The sequence below is a fragment of the Sebastes umbrosus genome, chromosome 6 (assembly GCF_015220745.1).
Source record: "Sebastes umbrosus isolate fSebUmb1 chromosome 6, fSebUmb1.pri, whole genome shotgun sequence".
NCBI classification, from domain to species: domain Eukaryota; kingdom Metazoa; phylum Chordata; class Actinopteri; order Perciformes; family Sebastidae; genus Sebastes; species Sebastes umbrosus.
Window position 1 is genome coordinate 31,741,560 of NC_051274.1, and position 22,869 is coordinate 31,764,428.

General features: G+C 39.9%; 1 protein-coding gene across 2 annotated transcripts in view; it reads left to right on the top strand.

Annotated features, from left to right (window-relative positions):
• casz1 (castor zinc finger 1) overlaps nucleotides 1-22,869 on the top strand; it is a 224,844-nt gene that overhangs the window by 36,814 nt on the left and 165,161 nt on the right. For both annotated transcript variants that reach the window (XM_037772598.1, XM_037772599.1), the window contains one exon: nucleotides 8,586-8,671. The gene's annotated coding sequence lies outside the window, so the exon portion shown is untranslated. The remainder of the gene's footprint in view (nucleotides 1-8,585; nucleotides 8,672-22,869) is intronic.

A 22,869-nucleotide genomic window follows, 5' to 3' on the forward strand; every position in this document is an offset into this window, starting at 1 on the left:
GGTTTTGATAAGTGCATTTCTACCGTGTGGTTTCAACCTGGGACCTTTACAAGTGCTTGTCAGAGTAGCGCTCAGAGTACCGTCTAAAGAGGCTTTTCGATTTCACAGAGAATACACTCTTCCCAGGAAGTGGGTGGAGAAGATAATTCTCCAAAAGTGGAAGGGGAGGAAAAAAAGAAAACTAGAGAATTAATAAACCTTTTTAGTCGGCATAATCATTCATTTTGAACTTAAACTGAACAGAGCAACAAAACAAATCATTTTTGGGGAAAGAATACATGTATTTTAATGCCCTCAAGCAAAACTAATTAAAGACGACACCTCATTTACATAAATAAGCATTATAATTTGCATGCACGCACAAGGGAATAGAGTCAGAAAAAAAGAAAGCAATATTTTGCAGTCTGCTAATTTCATTTTATTCAGGATTTAAGCTTAATAAAGATTCATTTTGGAGGGGGAAAGGAGGAGTAATCAAAGGGGAAATTTGAACTATCTCCAAAGATGCAGCAGCCTCCCATTGAAAGGGCTCTTTCCGAGTCACCAGATGACTCCTAATCTGGAGTGGCACTTCCTGGCCCGGCTCCAACACCAACTCCTTGAAAGGTAAAAAAAATTTTAGAGCCCAATTTATTAGTATGCAGTTCTGGCATCGGGTAGAGAATTAATGGCGGTGACTGATAATGACTGTAATCGTGGCACAAATGGGGTGTTGAAATAGCAAACAACGGGCACAAGGCATGTAATGGGGATTTTATTAATTACCCGAGGTCCCTAGCATGAGCAGTCTCCAGGATTTACTGTGACCATGCCAGCTGGTCGAGGAGGGGTCGGCCAGTCTAATCTGACAATGAAAGGGTCACTACAGAGACTGCAGTGTGGGCGAAAGGGAGTAACGTGGCAATGCTACTGCACTTAGCTTTAACGCTGCTTTATAATATTATGAGAGTTACTGGTAATGTATTCATTTGGCTCATTCATCGGGGTTTGGATCTCATCCTTGAGTACAGTACTTTTCAGAGCAAAAAAGAGGCAAATTTGCTCACTCAGCAAAGTGTTTAGTCACATAAAAAAAACAGATCAGCCCAGAAATAATTCAGATAAATTACCCCTCTTTCTTTTTGATTACAGCGAATGCAGTCACCTACAGTGAAATAAGCTCCCTGTGTCTCTTTGTTGGCTATTAGAAAAAAGAAATCAACATATGGCAGCACTGTCAGGTAGGATAGCCCATTCACACATCAACTCATCAACAAGAGAGGATTGATTAAAAGTCCTTTTTATTACTCACTGCATCCTTAATGGACGCTAGACTTTCAAAATGGAAGAAACAATTAGAGTTTTACTGCTTTGTGGGCACTACTGATTTATATAAATCACTGCACGGGTGTAAATTTTCCAATAAAAGACTGAACCACTCCTAGCATACATAATCAACATGTCCACACTTGGTACACACTCTAGACTCGCACACAATCTCTTTAAATTGGTAGGACCCAACAGTCACACCAATTCAAGCAACCAATCAACAGATTGGGTGTGCTTGATGGAATTTCTAAACTGTTTCTATATGCTGCGGCACTACTAATCATACCCAGTGCTTTCTGTCCAAAAAAGATATCTCCCCGAGGCAAACAAACATGGCTATGACTTCTTACAGTTCGGTGCTGTATGAAGATGAAATTGGGAGTTTGCTTTAGTTCGTTTAGAGCAGTTAATATGAACGTTGTAGTGATTTCCCCCCATAAGTTTGGTTTGAGGAGGTTCATCTGGAATCATTTTGACACCAAATGGAACGACTGCTATCGTATGATTTTGGAGGCTGGTTTCATACACCGTTCGTAGCTATACCGACGAAAATGAATGCGTTGTAATTTGTGTATATCCCACAACATCAATGTGTAATTCACATAATCGTGAAGGTCAGGGTGGATGGGTGGGTATAAAAATACCAGACTTTCGCCCAGGAGACTGGAGTTCGTACCCCGCGTGAAACCAGAAGTCTTCGTTGATGTATTTGTCACGTAATTTACGTAGTAATGCCACTACCGGATTTTTTTTTTTTTTTTAAGCCAAACCAGGATTTTTCTAATTCTTGTTGTTGCCTAATCCTAACCAAGTCGATCTTTTCCTAAACCTAACTAAGTCCTTTTATTGCCTAAACCTAACTAAGATGTTTTATTGCCTAAACTTAACTAAGACGTTTTATTGCCTAAACCTAATTAAGACGTTTTAATGCCTCAACCTAACTAAGACGTTTTATTGCCTAAACCTAATTAAGACGTTTTAATGCCTAAACCCAACTAAGACGTTTTATTGCCTAAACCTTACTAAGCTCACTAAGACGTTTTATTGCCTAAACCTAACTAAGATGTTTTGTTTCCTAAACTTAACTAAGACGTTTTATTGCCTAAACCTAATTAAGACGTTTTAATGCCTCAACCTAACTAAGGCGTTTTATTGCCTAAACCTAACTAAAACGTTTTATTGCCTAAACATAACTAAGCTAACGAAGACATTCATTGCCTAAACTTAACTAAAACGTTTTATTGCCTAAACCTAAGGAAGTTATTTCCTGTAAGACGGATGTTTACTATGAAAAGACAGTATGTTGACATTTGTAGGAAAAACAAACAAAAAGGAGGAATAACTTTTTACTAAGATATCATATTAACCGTTGCATGACAATAGGTTGGATTTTGATGATAAAGATGCTTGAAATTTAGCCTGGTAAGCGTGGTAAAGTGAATACAGTAGTCCGTCCTCGGCGATGTGGTCACTGGGCTCCATTGAAACAGGAAGTGAAGCAACGCTGTGCAAGGAACATTGTGAAACATGCCTCTCCCTGTTATATAGTCAATAACCTGAGTTTAAAATAGCATTTTAAAATTGGCTGGATACCTAGATGCAATTAAAGTGATACTCCACCCAAAAGCTATCTTTGGAGTATTAAAGTATCAAATAACCACCCTCTGTTGGCTTGACAGGTCGCTGTAAAAAGTTAGATGTTTTTATCCTCTAGCTTGTGTTCATATTAGTTACAACAGATCCTTAATGTGGAACAGAAGAAAAATATGAATAATAAATAATGAATGCTTCATCATAGTCTACTTGTCTGCTGTCCATCCGTATGCTCAGTATGGAATAAACAGTGTTAAGATGTTAGAAACTATACAGCAAGGAATCTCTGTATATGCGTGTGTGTCCATCACATATCTGGTGAACCGTTCATCCGATCTACTTCAAACTTGGCGGGTGTATTGCTGGGGGCCCAAGGACGTGCAGTGTCGAAGTTGGTGCAATTTGGACACAGGACACATTCATTATAAATAAACTTTGAATAAACAAGCGATAGTGCTCTTTTGCAGCAGCAGGCGTGGGGCTTCAGGGTTCTGCGGACTGAGTTGAGCATGTTGTCCGCAGAACGCAGCCTTTATATGGATTCAAACTTTTCTTTCTTCACAGAGAAGCTGTGAGGTTTTTGTAGCGTATAGTGTTTGATGATTAAAAGTGGATCTATAAGAGACAGACCAACCCTTGCGCTGTAATTCACACACATACCATCTGGGGGTGTGGAGTGAGCTCACCAGACCTCGACTGCTGCTCCTCGTCTCTACTCTACCGGCTCGAGGCTACATTAGCTGCAGTACATTAGCTGCTAGCATAACACACATGAATCTCAGACTGAACTGTCGGTGGTTGAGCTGCATTGTGGGCAATGCAGGCGTCAGGACTTAAAAATAAAGTTAAGCCATGAAAACGTTGGCTCTAAAATTCCAACACAGTGGTGTGAGCAGCCAAAAGTCAACAGGTGACATCACGGTTTGTACAATCTGAGTGTAAAGTCAGAGTATAGAAAGAAAAGGCCTGGCCAGGTTCTTCTTTTACTCTTTCATCTCTCTCTCTCTCTCTCTCTCTCTCTCTCTCTCTCACACACACGGAAACTAGTCAGCTGGTTTTATTCCACAGAGTAAACAGAGTAGTAGAATTTGGAAGTTGGTTTGAAATCATTAATAAAATGAATGAATCAAACTGAGAGTGATTATATGAGCAGCGGGATGTTTCTAAATCCACAATGTAATAACCCTGAAAACGCATGCAAAATGCCATTTAAATCAAGTGTTCTTGAAAGAATCCTTTACTTAAAGCTGCCTATTTTTCTGTCAGCGAGGACTCTGTAGTAATAAAAAGAAAGAATACTTGGCGGGCCAGCTGCACGTTGCATTTATAAGCAGGATAATGACGAACCTGGTTGCCTTTTTGCTCCAGTCACATTGCGTGACAAAGGTGTGTGTATATTGTACAGTATATTTATCTCATACCTCTGCCCAAGGGCAACTGTTGGTAACATAACCTCACCATTCAGGTTCGGATTTTCTCTTTTTGTCATGCACATGCTTTTACAGTACGAACAGTTTTGCATAGCGCTCAGGACCTCAAGTGTTGTTTTGAAAAGCTCAATTTTCATAAATTATGTTTTTTTTTTACCATAGCTCGAGTATCCTTTTGTAAACTGATTGACCTTCTTTGACATAATAAATTCCAATCTGCAGACATAAAACACTTTATCCTCGCTCTAAGCTTATAACATTTGATTTACAACCATAAACACCGGGTTAACAATGATGGAAAACTTTCCCCACGCAAGTAAATAAATTGATTTTTATGAAACTTTTTTCTTGTTTACTTAAGAACTATTAATGAAACATCACCTGATGAAACGGCTTCACAGTCACTGAACAGTTAACACAGTTCAGCTCCTGTGATTGCTGTTTTATCACCAAAATCAAAATATGCACTTTTTTTCAGTGCCTTCCCTCATTCACATGTTCTGACAAGGCTTTCACAAGTGGCTTGGCTCTAGGTTGTGTTTATAGTATTACTGTGTACTTTAGTGTACCTTGTTTTTGTATTTAAACATTGTTTTTTAAGAGGAAAATTTCACCTTGTAAAAACACTTCAAACTGATCTGCAAATAAAAGTCTGTTCATCTTGTAAATACATATTTAATTACAGTAAGAGGTCTACATATGACAACTTTGAATGTCATGGCTTTGTAGTGTTTGTGCTTTCCTGTCTAAGAAAGAGTCATCACTGTAATGGAAAATACCAGACAGTACATACCCCGTTTACTTGTGAAATACCCATCTTCCTCAAGCTTTTTGTTGGTGTTTTTTTTTTTAACCTCAAGTACCTGTTCCATGGGTGTGTGCGTGTTTTTACTCCAAGTTGTGAGGTCATGTGTGAAAAATGTATTGAAAAACAGTCATGCCATAACATATCGAAACCTGTTTTTTTTTGCGTAATGATCTAGATATCTCTTTAAAAATATCAGCCCAATCTTAAAACACAAGGCGTTGAATGTTCCCTTTATTGTTTCGTTTGTCTTTCTATTTTTTTTGGTTCCTCTTCTTGTGCTGCGTCTGACGTGAGACGGAGAGACTTTGAAACTAAAGTTGGCAGCATTCCTTGGCAGTGACACACACAGACGTATCACCTTAATGCTCACTTTTTTCAACTCATGAAAAACACAAAGAGCTCAACCAGATGTTCAGGTTCTGATCTGAAAAACTGATTGTATGGATAGCAAGAAAAGTGTTGAATTGTTTTGTCTAAATGAAATGCTTTTTGTTTTGCCAAGTGTGTCTGGGCTGCACTTCTCAGAGGTATGTTTTAACTAGGGCTGTCAATCAAAAGTATTTAATACTCTTATCAACATGGGAGTGGACAAATATGCTTGCTTTATGCAAATAGATGTATATATTTATTATTGGAAATCAATTATCAACACGAAACAATGACAAATATTGTCCAGAAACCATCACAGGTACTTAGCATAAAGTGTGTCAGTGTGCTGACTTGACTATAACTTGCCCCAAACTGCATGTGGTTATCATAAAGTGGGCATGTCTGTAAAGGGGAGACTCGTGGGTACCCATAGAACCCATTTTCATTCACATATCAAGAGGTCAGAGGTCAAGGGACCCCTTTGAAAATGGCCATGACAGTTTTTCGTCGCCAAAATTCAGCAAAACTGCAAAGTGTCTTTTGGCCTTCTCCCTGAAAAGCTTGTATTGGTTGGTACCAAATGGATTCCTTAAGTTTGCTAGTTGCATATGATGCCAGTATCTTCACTTTAGTTTTAAAACTGAGCCTGCTACAACTTAAAAATCGCACTTACTTTGACAGCCCTAGTTTTACCTTAAATGGATATTCTGTTGACTATCTGGAGATTGTATTGGGCCACTGTGGCTAACACTACTAACACCACCAAGCTCTTGTGTTTATTACAGATTTCTAAACTTTGTTGCTCCTCCTGGTAACATAAAAGCACTTCTCCTGGCAGAGATTGTTTTTTCTCTGAATTATCTTCCCAACAATCTGTACACACATAACCACAAATATGTAACTATTGTTTTTAAGAATACACTGAATTAGTATTGTGTTATATGAGTCATCAGTAGACCGGAAAGCAAATATGTCCTAGTTATTACTGGAAGCCAGTGTGAGTGGGAAGCAGCAGTCCCGTGTTGAGGAGGAGATCCCTCAGTGTTCCAGAGGTGTCTCAGGCGTGTTGCCTCACCTGGTGCTGTGTTTACCTCAGATGGTAGGATTAGGAAGCAGCCATGTGGAAGATATGACTCTAATCCATCGTGCATTTACTTGGCACTGAGACACGGCCCTACGCAACACTTCCGCTCTCCTAAAGGTAGAGCAACGCCCTTAAGGAATGTGAGAAATATCAACAGCATTTTGAGACTCTCGGAGTGTGATACAGGAGTGGCAGGTGGGCTGTACGGGGATCAGTGAGTTGGGCTGTTTGTCTTAAAGCGTTTCTCTAGCAGTCATCAACCAGTTGACAGATTCAAATGCACAAGATAGATCAGTGCATCATATCCTGTCCAAAGCAGGCAATAACTGAACTCTATAGAGTTCTACCTGGCCAAACATACTCTCATATTGTTTTTTTCATTTTCACTACTATTGCAAGAAATGTCGTAATATTACGAGAATAAAGTCATAACTTAACGAGAGAAAAAATTGTAATATTTCGACAATGAAGTCATAACTTTCCGAGAAAAAAGTCGTAAGATTACGAGAATAAAGTCATAACTTTCCGAGAAAAAAGTCATAAGATTACGAGAATAAAGTCATAACTTTACGAGGAAAAAGTTGTAATATTACGAGAATAAAGTCACAATTTTATGAAAAAAAAGTAGTAATATTACAAGAATAAAGTCACAACTTCCGAGAAAAAAAGTCGTAATATTACAAGAATAAAGTCACAACTTCCGAGAAAAAAAATTGTAATATTACGAGAATAAAATCACAACTTTGGAGAAAAAAAGTTGTAATATTACGAGAATAAAGTCACAACTTTAAGAGAAAAAATCAGAAGAAAAAGGATCGATTGCTACCAACCATGTCATGCTAGCTTGTCGGGAAGAACGATAAATAACGCTCCAAAGTTTTGCTAAATTTTGTCGAGGAAAAACTGGCATGGCCAAGATATGTGAATGAAAACTCTGAGATGAACGGAGTGAAAACTGTATCTTATTAGATAAAACAGAAGTTGACAAAACTGCATAACTGGGAGTTGGAAAAAGGTAATAAATCTCAATATATCACAATACTTATCTCAAATGGTTTAAAATAATAATAAGATCGTATCGTGGGGCCTCTGGTGATTCCCATCCTCTACCAACTACTGTCCTATGATAACTTTGATAACAGATTAAGTTTAACACGGGGCAAAAGGCATGGTCAAATCTATAAATTACTGTGCATATAATTTACATTATCAGTATTTTATCACTGTGCTACTGTGAGAGTTTACAGCTTTATCTTGTGTGTTTTTGGTCAGACGACTTTGTGTCGTTACCACATCACCACCTCCATCACAAACGCCAGAAAACCAAAGTCTTATTTATCCAATGGGCTGATAATTAAGCCGTTCTCATTAGTGACATAATTGGAAATGTAATTAGCAATAGTAATAATTATTGCATTTAATACCTTTTCTCTTTAGTTATCAGGCTCATTCAAACTGGTAATTAGCAGTCACGAGAATTTCATACTTTTTTGTCCCTATTCATTTCGGTCACCAATTATTTCATATATCAATAAATAATTACCACATTCATTTAGATTTTTCAATAAACATACAAACACTGTGATCTCCCACTTTTTAGTGTAGAATTGAACTTGAAACTTCACTTATCGACCAGCAAAGAAGAGGAAGGAAATGGGATTTATGGGAGATGCCGTCTTAATTTTTAATTTAATTTTCTAAGAAGACATGTTTCATTTGCTCGACCTTCATAAAACAAGAACCCCCCCCCATTTCTTCTTTTACTTTAACCAGCTGTGGCCAAAAAATGTGTTGGTCACACCTGGATGAAAGACAGTGTCAGGATTCTCGGTCAGACTTTAACCTTTTACATCAATCTGTTTGCACCCGAGACGTTGCTTTTCAACGTAAAAAAAATAAATATAAAAAATTCTGACAAGATCAAGTGCTTTAAATCTCTCAGTTCAAAGACACTACATGTGATGGTAAACACCTGTTTTATGTTTATCTACAGAAATCAGATGGCTGTAGAGTGAGCATCGGGCAGAGGCGATAACTCCTCGGCGGATTCGGCTTCGGCACAGATTGTTCAACAAGACGGTGAGTCTGAAACGTTCCTGTCTCATCACCCAGTTATTTGCTGTAAATTTAATACTATATGTATTCAATGCACAACTCTGTATCATGTCAAAGCGTGTAATAGACCCGTCTGTCCATCAGAGGATAGCTTGTCAGTGTCACTTTTTGCCTCGCCAAGGCGTGAATATTACACGCCTGTATGGAGGTGCGGTACCAGCAGGGGGCAACAAAACCACTCACTTAGGTTTAGGCAAAACGTCATGGTTAGCCTTAAAATAAGTATGTAAACTAAGTACAATTTACAACATAAATATGGAAAACACGTCACAAATGTCAGCATCAGAAACCGATGCACGGAGACACCTTTTATCAACACTACGTGACAAACCGGGCTTTCAACTAATCAATGGAAACCCAACCGCGGTGTAATTCGACAGTCGTTATTCAAAGTGATTTAGCAGTAATAGCGTGAGAGTCCGTTCAGGGCAGGTGGAAGGGGAGCTGGATGGGTCAAACAAACACAAGACTTTCAACCAGAAGACCGGTGTGAAACGTGTGTGAAACTAAAAGAAACGTTGACTTTTGGTACTCGTTGGTATCGTCAGTCCCGTTAGTCGTTGTCACGTGAGTCGTTAGTATCGCTAGTCCCGTGAGTCACTAGTCAGTGAAGTTAACGTCAACCACGACCGTTTCCTAACCCCTGACTAAGTGGTTGTGTTGCCTAAACTTAACTTCCTGTGAAAACGCAAGTTTATTTTGAAAGGACACTATGCATGTAACATGCGTAGATTGACACGCCGTCTCTGGTCTGTCCAAAAGTTACTCAGGAAGGGAAACCCGTGCATCGGTCTCTGATGCCCAGGGGCACTGACCAAGCGGCGGTATTTGAAAAAGGTGTTGAAAAAAAACACGTCACTAAAAACACGTCACTAGAGTAACTCACAAAACAAAACTCTGGTCTTGAACACCAGTCTCCTTGTTGAAAGTTGTGTTTGTGTGTTTGTTCTCATGTCAGCCTGCCGCGCTGCGCCACGCCGTGCTGTGCTGCGCCACACTGCAAAGCTATGAAGCCATAAGAATGGTATTCGGGACAGCCCTACATCATTGAGAGGTCAAACAAAGTGTAATTCATTTGTATGAAAAAGCATTTGGCAAACAGTTTACTGAAACCGTTTCCATCAGCGGGAAACAAATTATTGGATCATTGACTTTACTTTCACTAAATATGGCTCGTAATGTGCAGTATCGGTGTCTCTGCCCCCCTGTTGAAGTCGCACCTCTGTTTTCGAGGAACAACTTAATTGTCTCAAACATGCACGCAAGCGGCACGCACGAGTCATGATACCCCAAGGCCTAGATTAATTAAGCTATGAAAACCCACGAGCAGAGAGCATTCAGCAGGTGCCTGTTTGCCTTGGTATGGGACTTGTTTTTGGCAGTGGTGCAGTGGCTCATTATAAATCTATAATTAAGTTACAATTTTATTTGCTTTTTTTCAACCATACTGTCATAGGGAACCAACACGGCTTAAACTCTGATTCTGTGAAGTGCACTCTTGGCTATATTTCTATTTCTTCTTCTTATACTTTGACAAATATGTGAATGAGAAGGTGAGAGTGATGCTGTGCGTGTCAATTCGCTGCTTGTTATCCCGTGCCTCCTGCAGGTGTTCCTGTTTTTGTTAAGGCGCATCTTGTAATTCGTAAAATCTCTTGATTTGTTCTTAATCCAAAACAAGCTGATTTACACCCCCCCTCCTCCTCCTCATCCAACTCCTCTGTATCTCAGCACAAAACAAACACATCGCCCTCCTGCTGGCTGAAGGCATGGTCCTCAGAACCCCCACAGATCAGCTCATCCCGCGCCGGGTTGTGTGTTGGCAGCGCTAAGTGAATGCGATGAAGCGGCTCTCTGAGGGCAACGTCTGTTATTTTGAGTCACCTGCCAGCAAAGAGGGAGGGTGAGACGCACAGCGGGGGTGGGGAGGGAGGGGGGCCCGAAGGAGGGATGAACGGGGCTGTGGGAGAGAATCCCCCCGCCTGCAGGGTGGTCAGACTGAATGAGAGTCACCACCACCACGGCGGCGGCGGCGTGTGCCAAGAGCTCGCTCAAGCTAACAATGTGGCCTGTGGAGGGGCAGACCGGGAAGGAAATTGAGGTTAACAACATTGTTACATATTAAACAGGGCTCGTCTGTGCAGTACAGGATGTGTGGAATGGTTAATCCTCCATGAGTCGAGCATGTTATTTAGTAATGAAACCCGTAAGAAATTGTATTAAATGAAAATATTTGTGTTTCTCTCTGGATATGCTCTTCTAAGGAACTAAGGATCAGAAAGACCTTAAAGTTATAGTGAGGTAATATCTGCTGTGGACAGCTGCAGCACAGACAGGAGGGCCGGGACGATTCACCTATCTCCTGATTCACTACTTTACAATACTTGGGTACCGATTCAATATGTATTGCAATTTTTTAAGTATTGCAATTCGATATTACAATTTATTGCAATTTTTATTAACTTTTTTTTAACACTAAACCATGGGGAAAAGTTGAATCATACATTTCTAGGAACTTTTACTTTGAAAAATATCTAAATTAATACAGTAATTGATTTGTAATTGAGATGTCCTGAAGTCAAATATATCAGTTATTGTCAGGCATTATTTATTAATACATTTCCCTCACAAATTAGTGGTATTTTCTTTTTGATTTATAAGGGATAAGTCCGTCTCTAGCTCTCTGTCAGCTCCGTTCTCTTTATCCATCCATGGTCAGCTCCATCGAGGCCGTTTGAATTCATTTAACATAAATGTCAGTATATGGGTGCTCTACAGTTGTAGCGTCGGCCCATTTGACCACGGAGACGAGAGCGACGGCCGGCTCGACCGCACGTTACCGCAATACGATAACGTTTCCTGTCCGTGACAGAGTTAGCATGCAGCTTTAGCCGTGATGTCTAGCTCTGCTTTTTCCTGACAATGTGTGAAACCCAAAGTGTTTCCATACTTTACTGGATGTGTAGTGTTTACCACGCTGGATTTAACATGTGAGGGTGCAGGTCGTGTCCACGCCCCTCCGCCATTTTCTGCTTTATTGTTTTGGCTCACTGCGGCCAGCTAATGTTTGTTTTGGTTGACTGATACGGAGCGGATATGACGCCACGTTACTCAGACTACAACAATAAAAGCGGTAACTTCCTTCTACCTCCGTATGGACTCACATGAAGCAAATATATCGATTCTGGCATTAAAAAAATATATTTTTTCCCCACCCCTAACAGACAATGTTGAGTTTTAGTTTTCATAACTTTAATTACTGTTTCTATAAACAAATCTGCATTTCTTAAAACTCGCCAATTTCAGAATAGTTCTAAACAAATGCTCTTATGTTAAATACTGTTACTGTACGTCTGAGAGGTCCCAGAACTAGGGCTGTTTATCGGCAAGAATCTAGCGATACAAAACATATCATGATAACGGGGTTACGATTACAGTAAGCAAGGCGATATATTAAAGTAAAAACATTTTTAATTTAAACTATTAATTAAAAATCAATAGTGTTTTTGAGAATCAATTAATTATCACGTAAACGTAATATTGCGCAATATTTTCTTACACCTCTACCCAGAACACAGTAAAGCTTTTTCATAGGTGCTGCAACTAAAAAAAATGTCATTGTCGATTAATCGGTTGATTATTTTCTCGAGATCGATTAGTTGCTTGGTCTATACATTGTCATAAAATGGTAAAAAAAGAAAAACAAGTCCATCAGTGTTCCTCAAAGCCCAAGATGACGTCCTAAAATGTCTTGTTTTGTCCACAACTCAAAGATATTCAGTTTACCGTCATAGAGGAGTAAAGAAACCAGAAAATATTCACATTTAAGAAGCTGGAATCAGAGAATTTTGACTTTTTTCTGACTCAAACCGATTAATTGATTATCAAAATAGTTGCCGACTAATCGCTGAATCATTACAGTTCTAATTTTCTATTAAAAAATCCAAAAATCAAAATAGTATAGTTAAATCTGAATTCGACAGAACGTCCACAAACTCAAGTGAAGTGACTCGTCAGCAGGTGTGAATATTACGAGTGTTTTCACAGGTGCTACTTTACATTAGGTCTCAGCACTGGTTTTCACAGCTCAAGCCTTACTAGTGAATCTCACCGCTTTCCTTCACTCTTTCCCCCACTGTGCTTTGCCCAGGGGAGCGACGCCTTCTACGTGTTGTAATAAGGGTAGCTGATATAATGAAGGTCATTGTAATCAGAGCTAATGTGCCAAGGAGTCAAGACACTGTAGCTTTATTTGCCAGCAAGGCCCGGCATTTGGTACCCATGGGGATCAGGCTGATAGTGTTATCTTTGCTAACCTGACTCTAATACAGGCCTTGCTCCGCTGTTTGTGTCAGTGTCGGAGCTGAACTTTTTCCCAGTGATCCCTTCCGTGTGTGGACGGGGCCTGGTTTGGGCTCCACTCCGCTCCATCCTGGTTTAAATCCCCATCCCAAGGTGTTTGGCTTCCCCTCAGTTCACACGCTGCATTTAAAAGAGCGGTGCTCCCTCTCTCTCTCTGACTGTCTGACTCTGGAAAACAAGAGCGGGGCGCACACAGGCTTCGATTGAACGTACTTGACATAGAAACATTACATTGGCGTCTGCTGAGGACTGGCTCGTAAGAGATGACCTCTAAATCTAATCCTGTCCCTCAGGATATGCAAATGTCCTCAGCTCAAATTTGATTTGTTTTTGTCAGTTCAGGACACAGCAGTTTGTTTACAACTGTTATCTGAAACAGTGGAAAAAAAACGGATACGTAGCTCTACTTTTTAGACGTTTTTACAACCTTGCTCTCCAGACTGTTTTTGATATTAAGGTCTGGTGTGAATTTGCCTCAAACTTTGGCATTGAAATTCCTTTTTCTTAGCTCATCATTTGACGAGATAAATCATATAGCGAGGCTTAGCTATCAAATTGAATAATGTGCTGTAAGTACTGCATTTAGTTGTTGTTAACTTTTGTAAAATTGGTTGATAAGAATAATTAAACATGATAGAATATGAACGGAGGGTCATTATACAGTTGTGAAACTGTAGTTGCAGAACTGGCAGTTGATCATTTTTCATCCATGAGATTTTGACGTCAGATGTCTGATTAATCGCACATTTTTTATCTGTTCAAAATGTACCTTACAGGGAGATTTGTCAAATAGTTAATACTCTTATCAACATGAGAGTGGGCAAATATGCTTGCGTGTGCATTCCAAGCAAAAATACTATTCGAAACTCACTGTGAATTAGTCAATTCATTTTCGAAAATCTAAGTATACAGACAGAAAGAAGCCAAACTTAACGTGACACACACATTTTACCGGTAGTAATGTTACTACCAGCGCCTGCGACGGTTAAAACAAGGGAAAATATATTTGTTTTAAGACGGGACAAATAGTCGCATAAACTTGTCAATTTTTTTTATAATTTAACAACGATTCGAAAACCGTAGCTTTAGTCTCTGCTTCTCTGCTCCTCTGCCTGCTTGCTTTCACTCGCACACCGCGCTCGTTCTCACTATTTCGCTCCACTCTCACGTGCATGCGCGCACACTACACACTGTAGAAGAGTTAGTTTAGCTCTGAGAATATCTAGTGAATGTTCAGTGGACGTTTGTGCAGAAATAACTGCTGCAGCTCCTCCAGACCAACAGAGGTTTCTCGTGTCTTGTGAAGTGACGGGGCTCCGCAGAGAGAAACGTTATCGTCTCCTACCAAAACTCCGGTGTCTCCCCTGTTCCCTCCGGCCGCGGTCGGGAGGCTGAGGCAGGAAAAGCCAACACTAGGATCAGCAGTGATTCATGGAGAGACCTTTGTCTGGTCAGCTAACATTACTGCCAAGCAGCTGAAATATAGAGTGATATTGTGGTTTTAGCTGACGTGTGTCGCATCACTGTTTTGAGTGATGCTCATTCATGTCTATGTAGAGCGAGCACAAGTGCGAGCCCGACGCTGACTTTCGTTGACTTCACGGCCACAGGTGTCGCTGTTAACAAGCAATTTCTGATTCTTACAAACAGTCCCTTTAACTTGACAGCCATAGTTTGGAGGGGAAATGTATTTTGTCGCGTTTGTCTTTGATGTATCACAAATAGTCCGCAGACTGCTGCAGCGAGTACGTAATACAACGAGCGAAGCGCAGATTAGATGATGTAGTATATATATCGTGTGACCGTTAATGAACGTTACATGGTATAATAACGAGTATAACAAGCGAGAAAGTCCACTACAGGCGGGCAGAAGGGGCGTTTTCAAACAAATACAAGACTTCCTCTAGGAGACCGCCGTTCATGTCCCGTGTGAAACTAAAAGTCAGCGTTCACTTACTTAGTCATTATAAACCAAACCATCATGTTTTTGTTTTTTACTAAACCTAACAAAGTACTGTGGTTACGTATTCTGTTTTAATTTACAACGTGTTGGTGTTTAAAACTGTTTAAAACTTCAAACATAATCCAGGAGAAATGCTTTATGAAGACTGAGAATGCAGTTTAGTTGCATGAAAAAGTAATTTTGCAGGAGACCGAGGAGTCGGTGACTGGATATTTATCAGGAACCCCTGACAATCTAGCGGGCATCCTCAGCAGGACTTGAATGTTGATTACCATTTCTCTTATTTTTTTTCATACTTGCCTTTTTAATGTGCCGCTTTCTGTAAGAAACATCAAAGGTTCTTTTTTCCCTATTCATCTGAGCACCTCCAGGAAAAAAAAAAAAAAAAAAAAAAAAAGGGCTACCCATATCTAACCCCATGCAAGTCCCCTGGTCCCATCATTCAAACTTCCAAGCCTCTCTTTGTGGCTTCCTAGAGGACCATGGTGAAATGATCTCTTTTGTTTCGCATCATTAGTTCCATCTGTTGTGCGAGCAGGCCTGTCTGTTCCGGAGCATGGCAACGTGATGGTCGCCAGGGGCGATTGGAGACGCTACCGTCCCGGTGGCTTGTGGCTCGACCTCCGCCACCGCCATTGCCTCGTCCGTGATCCCCATGACACCCTCGCACTCGCTTGACTGTTTTTTACTTATTTATTCATACATCTGGAGGAAATAGGAGCACACGTGTTCTTCATTTACATGAAAATACAGTTGGTTTAGTTGCTTTTTAAGAAAGGAAATTCAGCTGTGTGATGCTATTTTTAATCTAATATACGGCATTATTGATACAGTTAAAGAGCAGTTTATACGGTTATAAAGTTGTGATCTTTGAGGTGATTGTTGATACAAATCACACCACTACTAATTCACATTGTATGTCCACTCTGTGGCGAAACACAGGCTTTAATAGGTCAGATTTGTGTGCTTATTTTCTTGCAGTCGGGAGTAAACGATGCACCAACAGATGTAGCATTTTCTCTCAACAAGGAAATATTTTATTCATGATTTACATGAATGATAAATCTTCAGAAAGTCTTAGCGCTGATGGGCATACACAATTTAACATCTGTCTTCCTCAGAATAATTAATCGCATACCAGAACACTTGGGACCCAGTGTTGGATTTTTTCCTCTCACTTTACTTGATCTAATTACTTCTTTAAAAGCAAAACATTCTCTATAAAGAAGACTGGAATGATAAACATACCAGCCGAGAAAAATCCGATCTTGTTCGTGTAAAAGACTGCTTTTTAGCCCCATCGCTGTGGAAATGTGGCCTTAATTATAATTCGTAATTCCCAAATGAATATTTCCATAATGTCTCCCGAGTGAATTGCTCTGGCCCCTTATCACCATAGTGTGAATGTACAGCACAAGGGCATCTGTGTGCATGTCAATGCGGAGATCACCAGATCATTTTCATTGAAGACGGGAGCCATCAAAGGTCACAGCCATCCAAATGACCTAACCTTGCAATGTAACACCTGGGTGTAAAAGTGGACTCATCCTATCTACTGGGATGGGTGTAATGTACCTCTAATGTATAAAGTGCGGAAATAAAATAAGAGTTATAGGTTGGCGGAGGAGGTTCAGTGCGGGCTGGAGAATCCTGTAACTCTATAGGGTGGAATAGCTGTGTTGGTATCACCCGAGGTGACAGGCTATTGCCAAAGTGCTGTATTTGTTGGAACCATTATGAAATAAAAGTCTGCGAAAAGGCCAATATTCAGTTTGAATTGATTCCCGGAAAACTCCAGAAGTGAATATGCTTTCATTTTGATAGTATTACTATGGACAAAATGTGTTGTGTCAGTTTCACCTCGCCATTACTTTGCTCCATTAAGGCAAAACCGACTGATTTTATTTTTGCCCAGTCTATTTTCTGTGATAAAATGAAAATGGGAGAGCTTTATTAAGTCTGAGTGACACCTAAAGCTGAGAGCCAAACAGGAAAATAAGTCATGTGGGATCTAGTTTCAGTTCATTTTTGCTCAATTCCCATCTCCTGATCAAATACGGCACTTTCCAGTAGGGGCCTAATGGGAGTGTCAAGTTCTTCCTCTGACTCCATTACCTGCTAACAGCACTGGTTCTGCCACTTATTTGCACAGTGCAGTGAAGCTATGCTTGTGCTGTGCACATTTTGTAGGGAGGTTGTAATTGAAGCTATATTGAGGCCATTTTTTATTAATTTCTACAAATCTTCCCTGCACATGTGTCCAAGTTGCTGTGGGCACTAACCCATCTCATTTTCTTCCCCCCGTACTCTTGACTATTTGAACTGCTCTTTTTTAGTGAAGCTTTTGAATGCTGCTTCTCTTTAAGCCAAACAAACATGACCACTGATGTCTTGGGTTCAGGGCCTTTTCAAACAACCTTTCAATAAAACAAGCTCAGCTGTGAGACATACAGGATCTCTCATGCTGGGCAGCCCCGCTGAAAATACCCTCCCTCCTGTTTCAAAGCCATCAGCTTTTGGTTCCCCCAGGAGAGCCAGCATTATCCTGCAGGGTTTATTTAAACTTGTTGGGAAGGTCTTGCCTTTTTTTTTTTTTTTTTTTCATGCAGTAGGTTATGTGACATTTAGGAGAACCTCACTACATATGAAAGTGATTTTTATCTGGCTTATCGATTCAGCTTTCAAGACTATAGGTGCCAATTTCCTGTGGCAGGGAAATGGTGGCGGGTTTTTGATATGACCTGCGTGGTGCTAGGCGGGCCACACCTGCAGCTCACCAGCCTGCTGTGTTTGACAGACTTTCAGCACTTCGCGAGTAGGGGTGTAAGAGTATCGCGTCGGGCTGTCGCAATAATCGCAATATAGACAAGCTAACCGCAGGGGATGGCAAACAACCGCCACAACCGCTATGTTTCCGTTTTTTCTTTTATGAATTATTTGCAATGGGAGTGCCGCATTTTTAGCTACAAGTTCAGCAGCATGACGAGGCGCTGAGCGTCTGTTCTGCACTGAAAATGTTCAATTTAGGGTAAAATGCTACAACGACCAACCGGCACATCCTACATGTAGGCGGGTCCGTCCTCTCTCCCTAAGTGCTTCCACCTTCCCTTCATCCAGAGCGAGTACCTCTACCTTGTTCTGACATTTTGAATATTCTGTATCATAGCAACCAGATGAAACCAAAGCGCAGCAATGTAACAATGTAACCTAACAACGCAATGTAGCCTAAGGGCGGTTGTTATATATTTACATAGTTACGTTGTTACGGTTGTTAGGTTACGTAACAACGTAACTATGTAAATATATAACAACCGCCCTAAGCAGACTTTCTTACGTATCAGGCGTAACTTTACGTAAAACAATGTTACGTAAAACAAGGTTATGTGTAAAACAACGTTACATAATTTTTTTTATGTAAAATAACGTTATGTAAAACAACGTTACATAACAATCGTAAAGCCAACATTTACTTTTGGTTTCGAATGGGACACAAACAATGGTCGCCTTGATTTATAAATTAAAATATTCGTTGAACTATGATCGTTTTTGTTTAAAAAAAAGCTGCGTCTCATTGTTTGTTTGGCATTTAACAATAAACAAGTATTTAATTCATTTTCAAACAGGCATCTTTGTCATTTAAAAAGCAACAATATACCTAATGATAGCCTAAAAATAAAGCTTATTTATATAGCACTAAAATCAGGATAAATAAAGTAATTTGCAAATAAATATGTTGCAATATATCGCACTATTGAGCCAATCATTAACGTCGCAGGGGAAATTCCTTCACCCCGACTGCTCTAGTATCGCGATATTATGTTTTGTGATACTGTATCAATTCTCAAAAACATTGCATCAATTTTTAATTAATAGTTTAAATGCAAAGATTAACTCAGTCAATACTTTATTTCATTTGCAAAGAGATGCACCCTCTCAGTGTATGTGCCCTCTCAAAGTAGAGCTTTGATGTTGGATGTTACTCAGATTTTATGCATATGGTGGCGTGTTCTTTATGCAAATTTGATTTTAAAAATCGCAATATATCGCATTGCTTACAGTATCGCAATATATCGCGATATATTGAATCTAAACCCCTGTATCCTGATACATATCTTATCGGCAGATTCTTGCCAATAAACAGCCTTATTTGCGAGTGACAGTAACCTGAAAGGTGAGGAAGGAAGGAAAGAAAGAAGAAAGACAAATGAGGAAAGATGACAAAGGCATCCTTTACAGTTTGATACTTGAGGTCCTTGACTTGTTTTTATTGACCTTTTCTCTTTTCTTTCCCTTACATATCTACAGTTTAAGATATGCCACTTAAATAAATGTCATTTGACCATCTCTGGTTTCAGTGTCAAACACTGACATGTGGTATTTCATAGAATTCATTCGTTCGTGTGGATATTCTGTCTGTTATATCGCGTCACCTTACTGCACAGGTTCTCAATCCTTTTCAGTCATGAAAGATAGAGAATGTACTGCAGACCCTTTCATGTATTTCTCTTGGAATAATTTGACGTAGTGTGTCTTTAACACTTCTATAGTCTTAGTTATCTGAAAGAACAACACAAGAGAAATGTGTTCGAAAGATATTAAACGTGTATTAACATATTTGCAGATTTTAAGAGTTAAAGATCTGTTAGATTAGAACGTGATATATGAACTATTATACCAAACCAGTCGTCAGAAAACTTTTTGGTATTGTATGTTTCTGCAAACGACGGGATATGTTGAATGTCGACGTTTCTGGACATAAATATGTTTCATATCTGCCACGCTTGCAGAAATGCACGATAAGTGGTTAATGTTGTGAAACTATTGGTTAGGTTTAGGCAGCAAAACTACTTGGTTAAGGTTAAAACATCATGGTGTGTGTTAAAGTAATGACGTAAAAACGTAACGTAACATCGTAACGTAACAACGTAACGTAACAACGTAACGTAACAACGTAACGTAACAACGTTACCTTACAATGTAACCTAACAACATTACGTAGCCTAAGGGCGGTTGTTATTTATTTACATTGTTACGGTTGTTAGGTTACATTAACAGCCGTAACAATATAAATATGTAAATAAATAACAACCGCCCTTAGCGGACTTTCTTACGTAACAAGCGTAACGTTACGTGAAACAAGGTTACGTGTAAAACAAGGTTACGTAAAAAACTATGTTATGTAAAATAACTTTATGTAAAATAACTTTATGTAAAACAACGTTACGTAACAATCGTAAAGTCAACATTTATTTTTGGTTTCACACGGGACACAACAATGTTCTCCCGGGTGAATGTGTAGATTTATCAATTAAAAAATGAATGGAACCATGAAGGTTTTTGTAAAAAAATAAAAAAAATAAAAAAAAGATATGATAATTTAAATGAATGAATCAGAAAACTTTTCATGGACCTCCTGGCAGATTGCCACGGGCCCCTGGGGGTCCCTGAACCCCACTTTGAGAATCACTGCCTTACTGTGTGTATACAGCTGTATTTTACTGAATAGAGGCACTTGTGCAGTGCATCCTTTTTTAATCACTTCTCCTTAACTGCCTCTTAAATCGTCAAACTGGTCAAGTCTCAGTGTGTTACTTTTTCTGTATCATCTTGGGAGGACATCTATGCCGCGGCTGAGACATTACTGGACCATTAAACCGCAACCCCCTCAACCCCCACTCTCAAGCACTTTCACTTCTGTATAAATGCATCGGAATTACTTCCAGCGGAGGGGTGGTGCAAAAAGACCACTGGAAAGGCTACTTATTCTCTTAATGATGACTTGTCCTTTTAAAAGTCGTCATCTTCATCCCACAAATGGATGAGTACGGCGGAGGAGCCCCCTCTGGGGACTTGAGGTCATCCCAACCTCCTTGTCCCGGCACGGGAAGTTACTTTCTATGAAACGAGGCAGGACAGTTCGCATTAAAAGTTGAATTTGTTGACAGGGGATGGGGGTGCAATACCACATAGTAATTATTGTGGGGGTGGATAAGTTGGCAGGTATTTGTGATTAGTTTGCAGCCCACTAATAGCTGTGGCAGGAGGGATACTGTAAACACAATATTTATGTTTTTGTGTGTCAAAGCTAAATTCTTAACTGACTTTATGAATTGTTTTCATATATCAAAACTTGGCACTGTGAGCTTCATCAACTTGTTATAAATACAGCTTCTTTGGATTGAACATTGTGAAAGAAGTTTGGAATTTTTCTCGTGGGAGTGTACAAAAAAAGATAATCCATCCATTGGCAAGGCAGGGCATTAAGCTATCAACACCCATCTATTATGGTTTGTGTCACGGTTGCACGAATGAATTGCTGCTGAAATTTTGGACAGACAGTCTAGATTTGTACTGCGAAAACAGAGTGGTAAAAAATATAATTGTCTTTTCAATCGCAGCACCTTTGGGCTGCCTACAAGCACACATCACGCGGGTGAGGTGTAGTCAGTGATATACATGACATGCGTCTCTAAGGACCCTCTGATTTGTATAATATCCTTCAGACAAGGTCATAGCGGTGCCTACGTCTTTGAAGATAGAGGAAAGAGAACATGTTCCCCCCTTCATTGTGCCTGTGGAATAGAACAAACGTGAGATCACGGTGTCGAGGGGCTTCCACTCTTCAAAGTTGATATGAATCAGACATGAAACGGTTTAGATAAAGTAGATAGTTATCTTGATTCCTGGCGCCGTCCGCTGAATTAGACGGAGCTGTGTTTTAGTGTGAAATCCCGGGGAAACGTATCCATCTGGTGTATGAATAATTTAGATGGCTCAAGTTGGTTCCTGTTGCTGTTGTGTTTGCGCTCAGCTTTCTCTCTCTCGGCTCAGCATCACCCTCCTCCCTCCCTCCTTGACATCACTCCTGAGGCTTGTTTGTGATGCTTAAAGGGAAGTTGGGCCACATGAGGAATCGTTGGGGAGGAGAGACTCACTTTCTCCTCTCTCTCTCTGCCGTGCTTTCTGTCTCCCTTCTTCTGTCTTTCCTAGACCTTCACAAACCTTCACATAAACACGTTTAACAACCACAGACACGCCGACTCCTTCACATGACGGCGAATATTATATGCGGAGAAACTGTAAATGTGTTCTGTACCAAACATACGGTACACCTTGCGCACCTTTTGAAGTTTGAAAAGGGCTTGGATTTCAATAATTAAAATCTGATCATTAGCAGTGCGCTGAGCATTGTGTTAATAAGACTGGGTGTGACCGATAATAGATTTTTACGTGGCACTTATAAATGCATTATGCAGCACTTAACAGAGATGCATCAGAGTTGGTGAAAGTTCTTCTCATGTGGAACGTGAGTGTATGGAGTTTAAAATGGATTCAAAGTGCTGAATTGCCTAAATGACCCCTCAAGCAAACACAGACACAGACATAATGATAATAATAATGATCCCACTTTTACCAAATTTAGATCTTTCTCTTTACAACTGCACACATTAGGGCTGTAACGATCAATCAGTCTGGATTGATACATCAATTGAATGATCAACGATCTAATATCATCGATGCAAAGTGAAAACATCAATTAAAGATGCGCCTTTATTTTGAAATTCCCATTTGCACGTTTGTTTCACCATTTCCATCCGGTGCTCACGGCGCTTTGGTTATGATTTCTGCAAGGACGGCCGCATGGACATGAACTGGCGTGGAATCATGACAAGGAAACAAGCGGCATTAGCGAGCTGTGCTAGCAGCGTAACGTTAACGACTGTGCGGACGTAGACTCCCTGCCAGGCCTAAGCATCAGGGAATTATATATTTTTAAGATGTTTTTTTAAACTAAAATGTGTTATACAATTAGTGAGCTCCTTTAACTCTGACACCC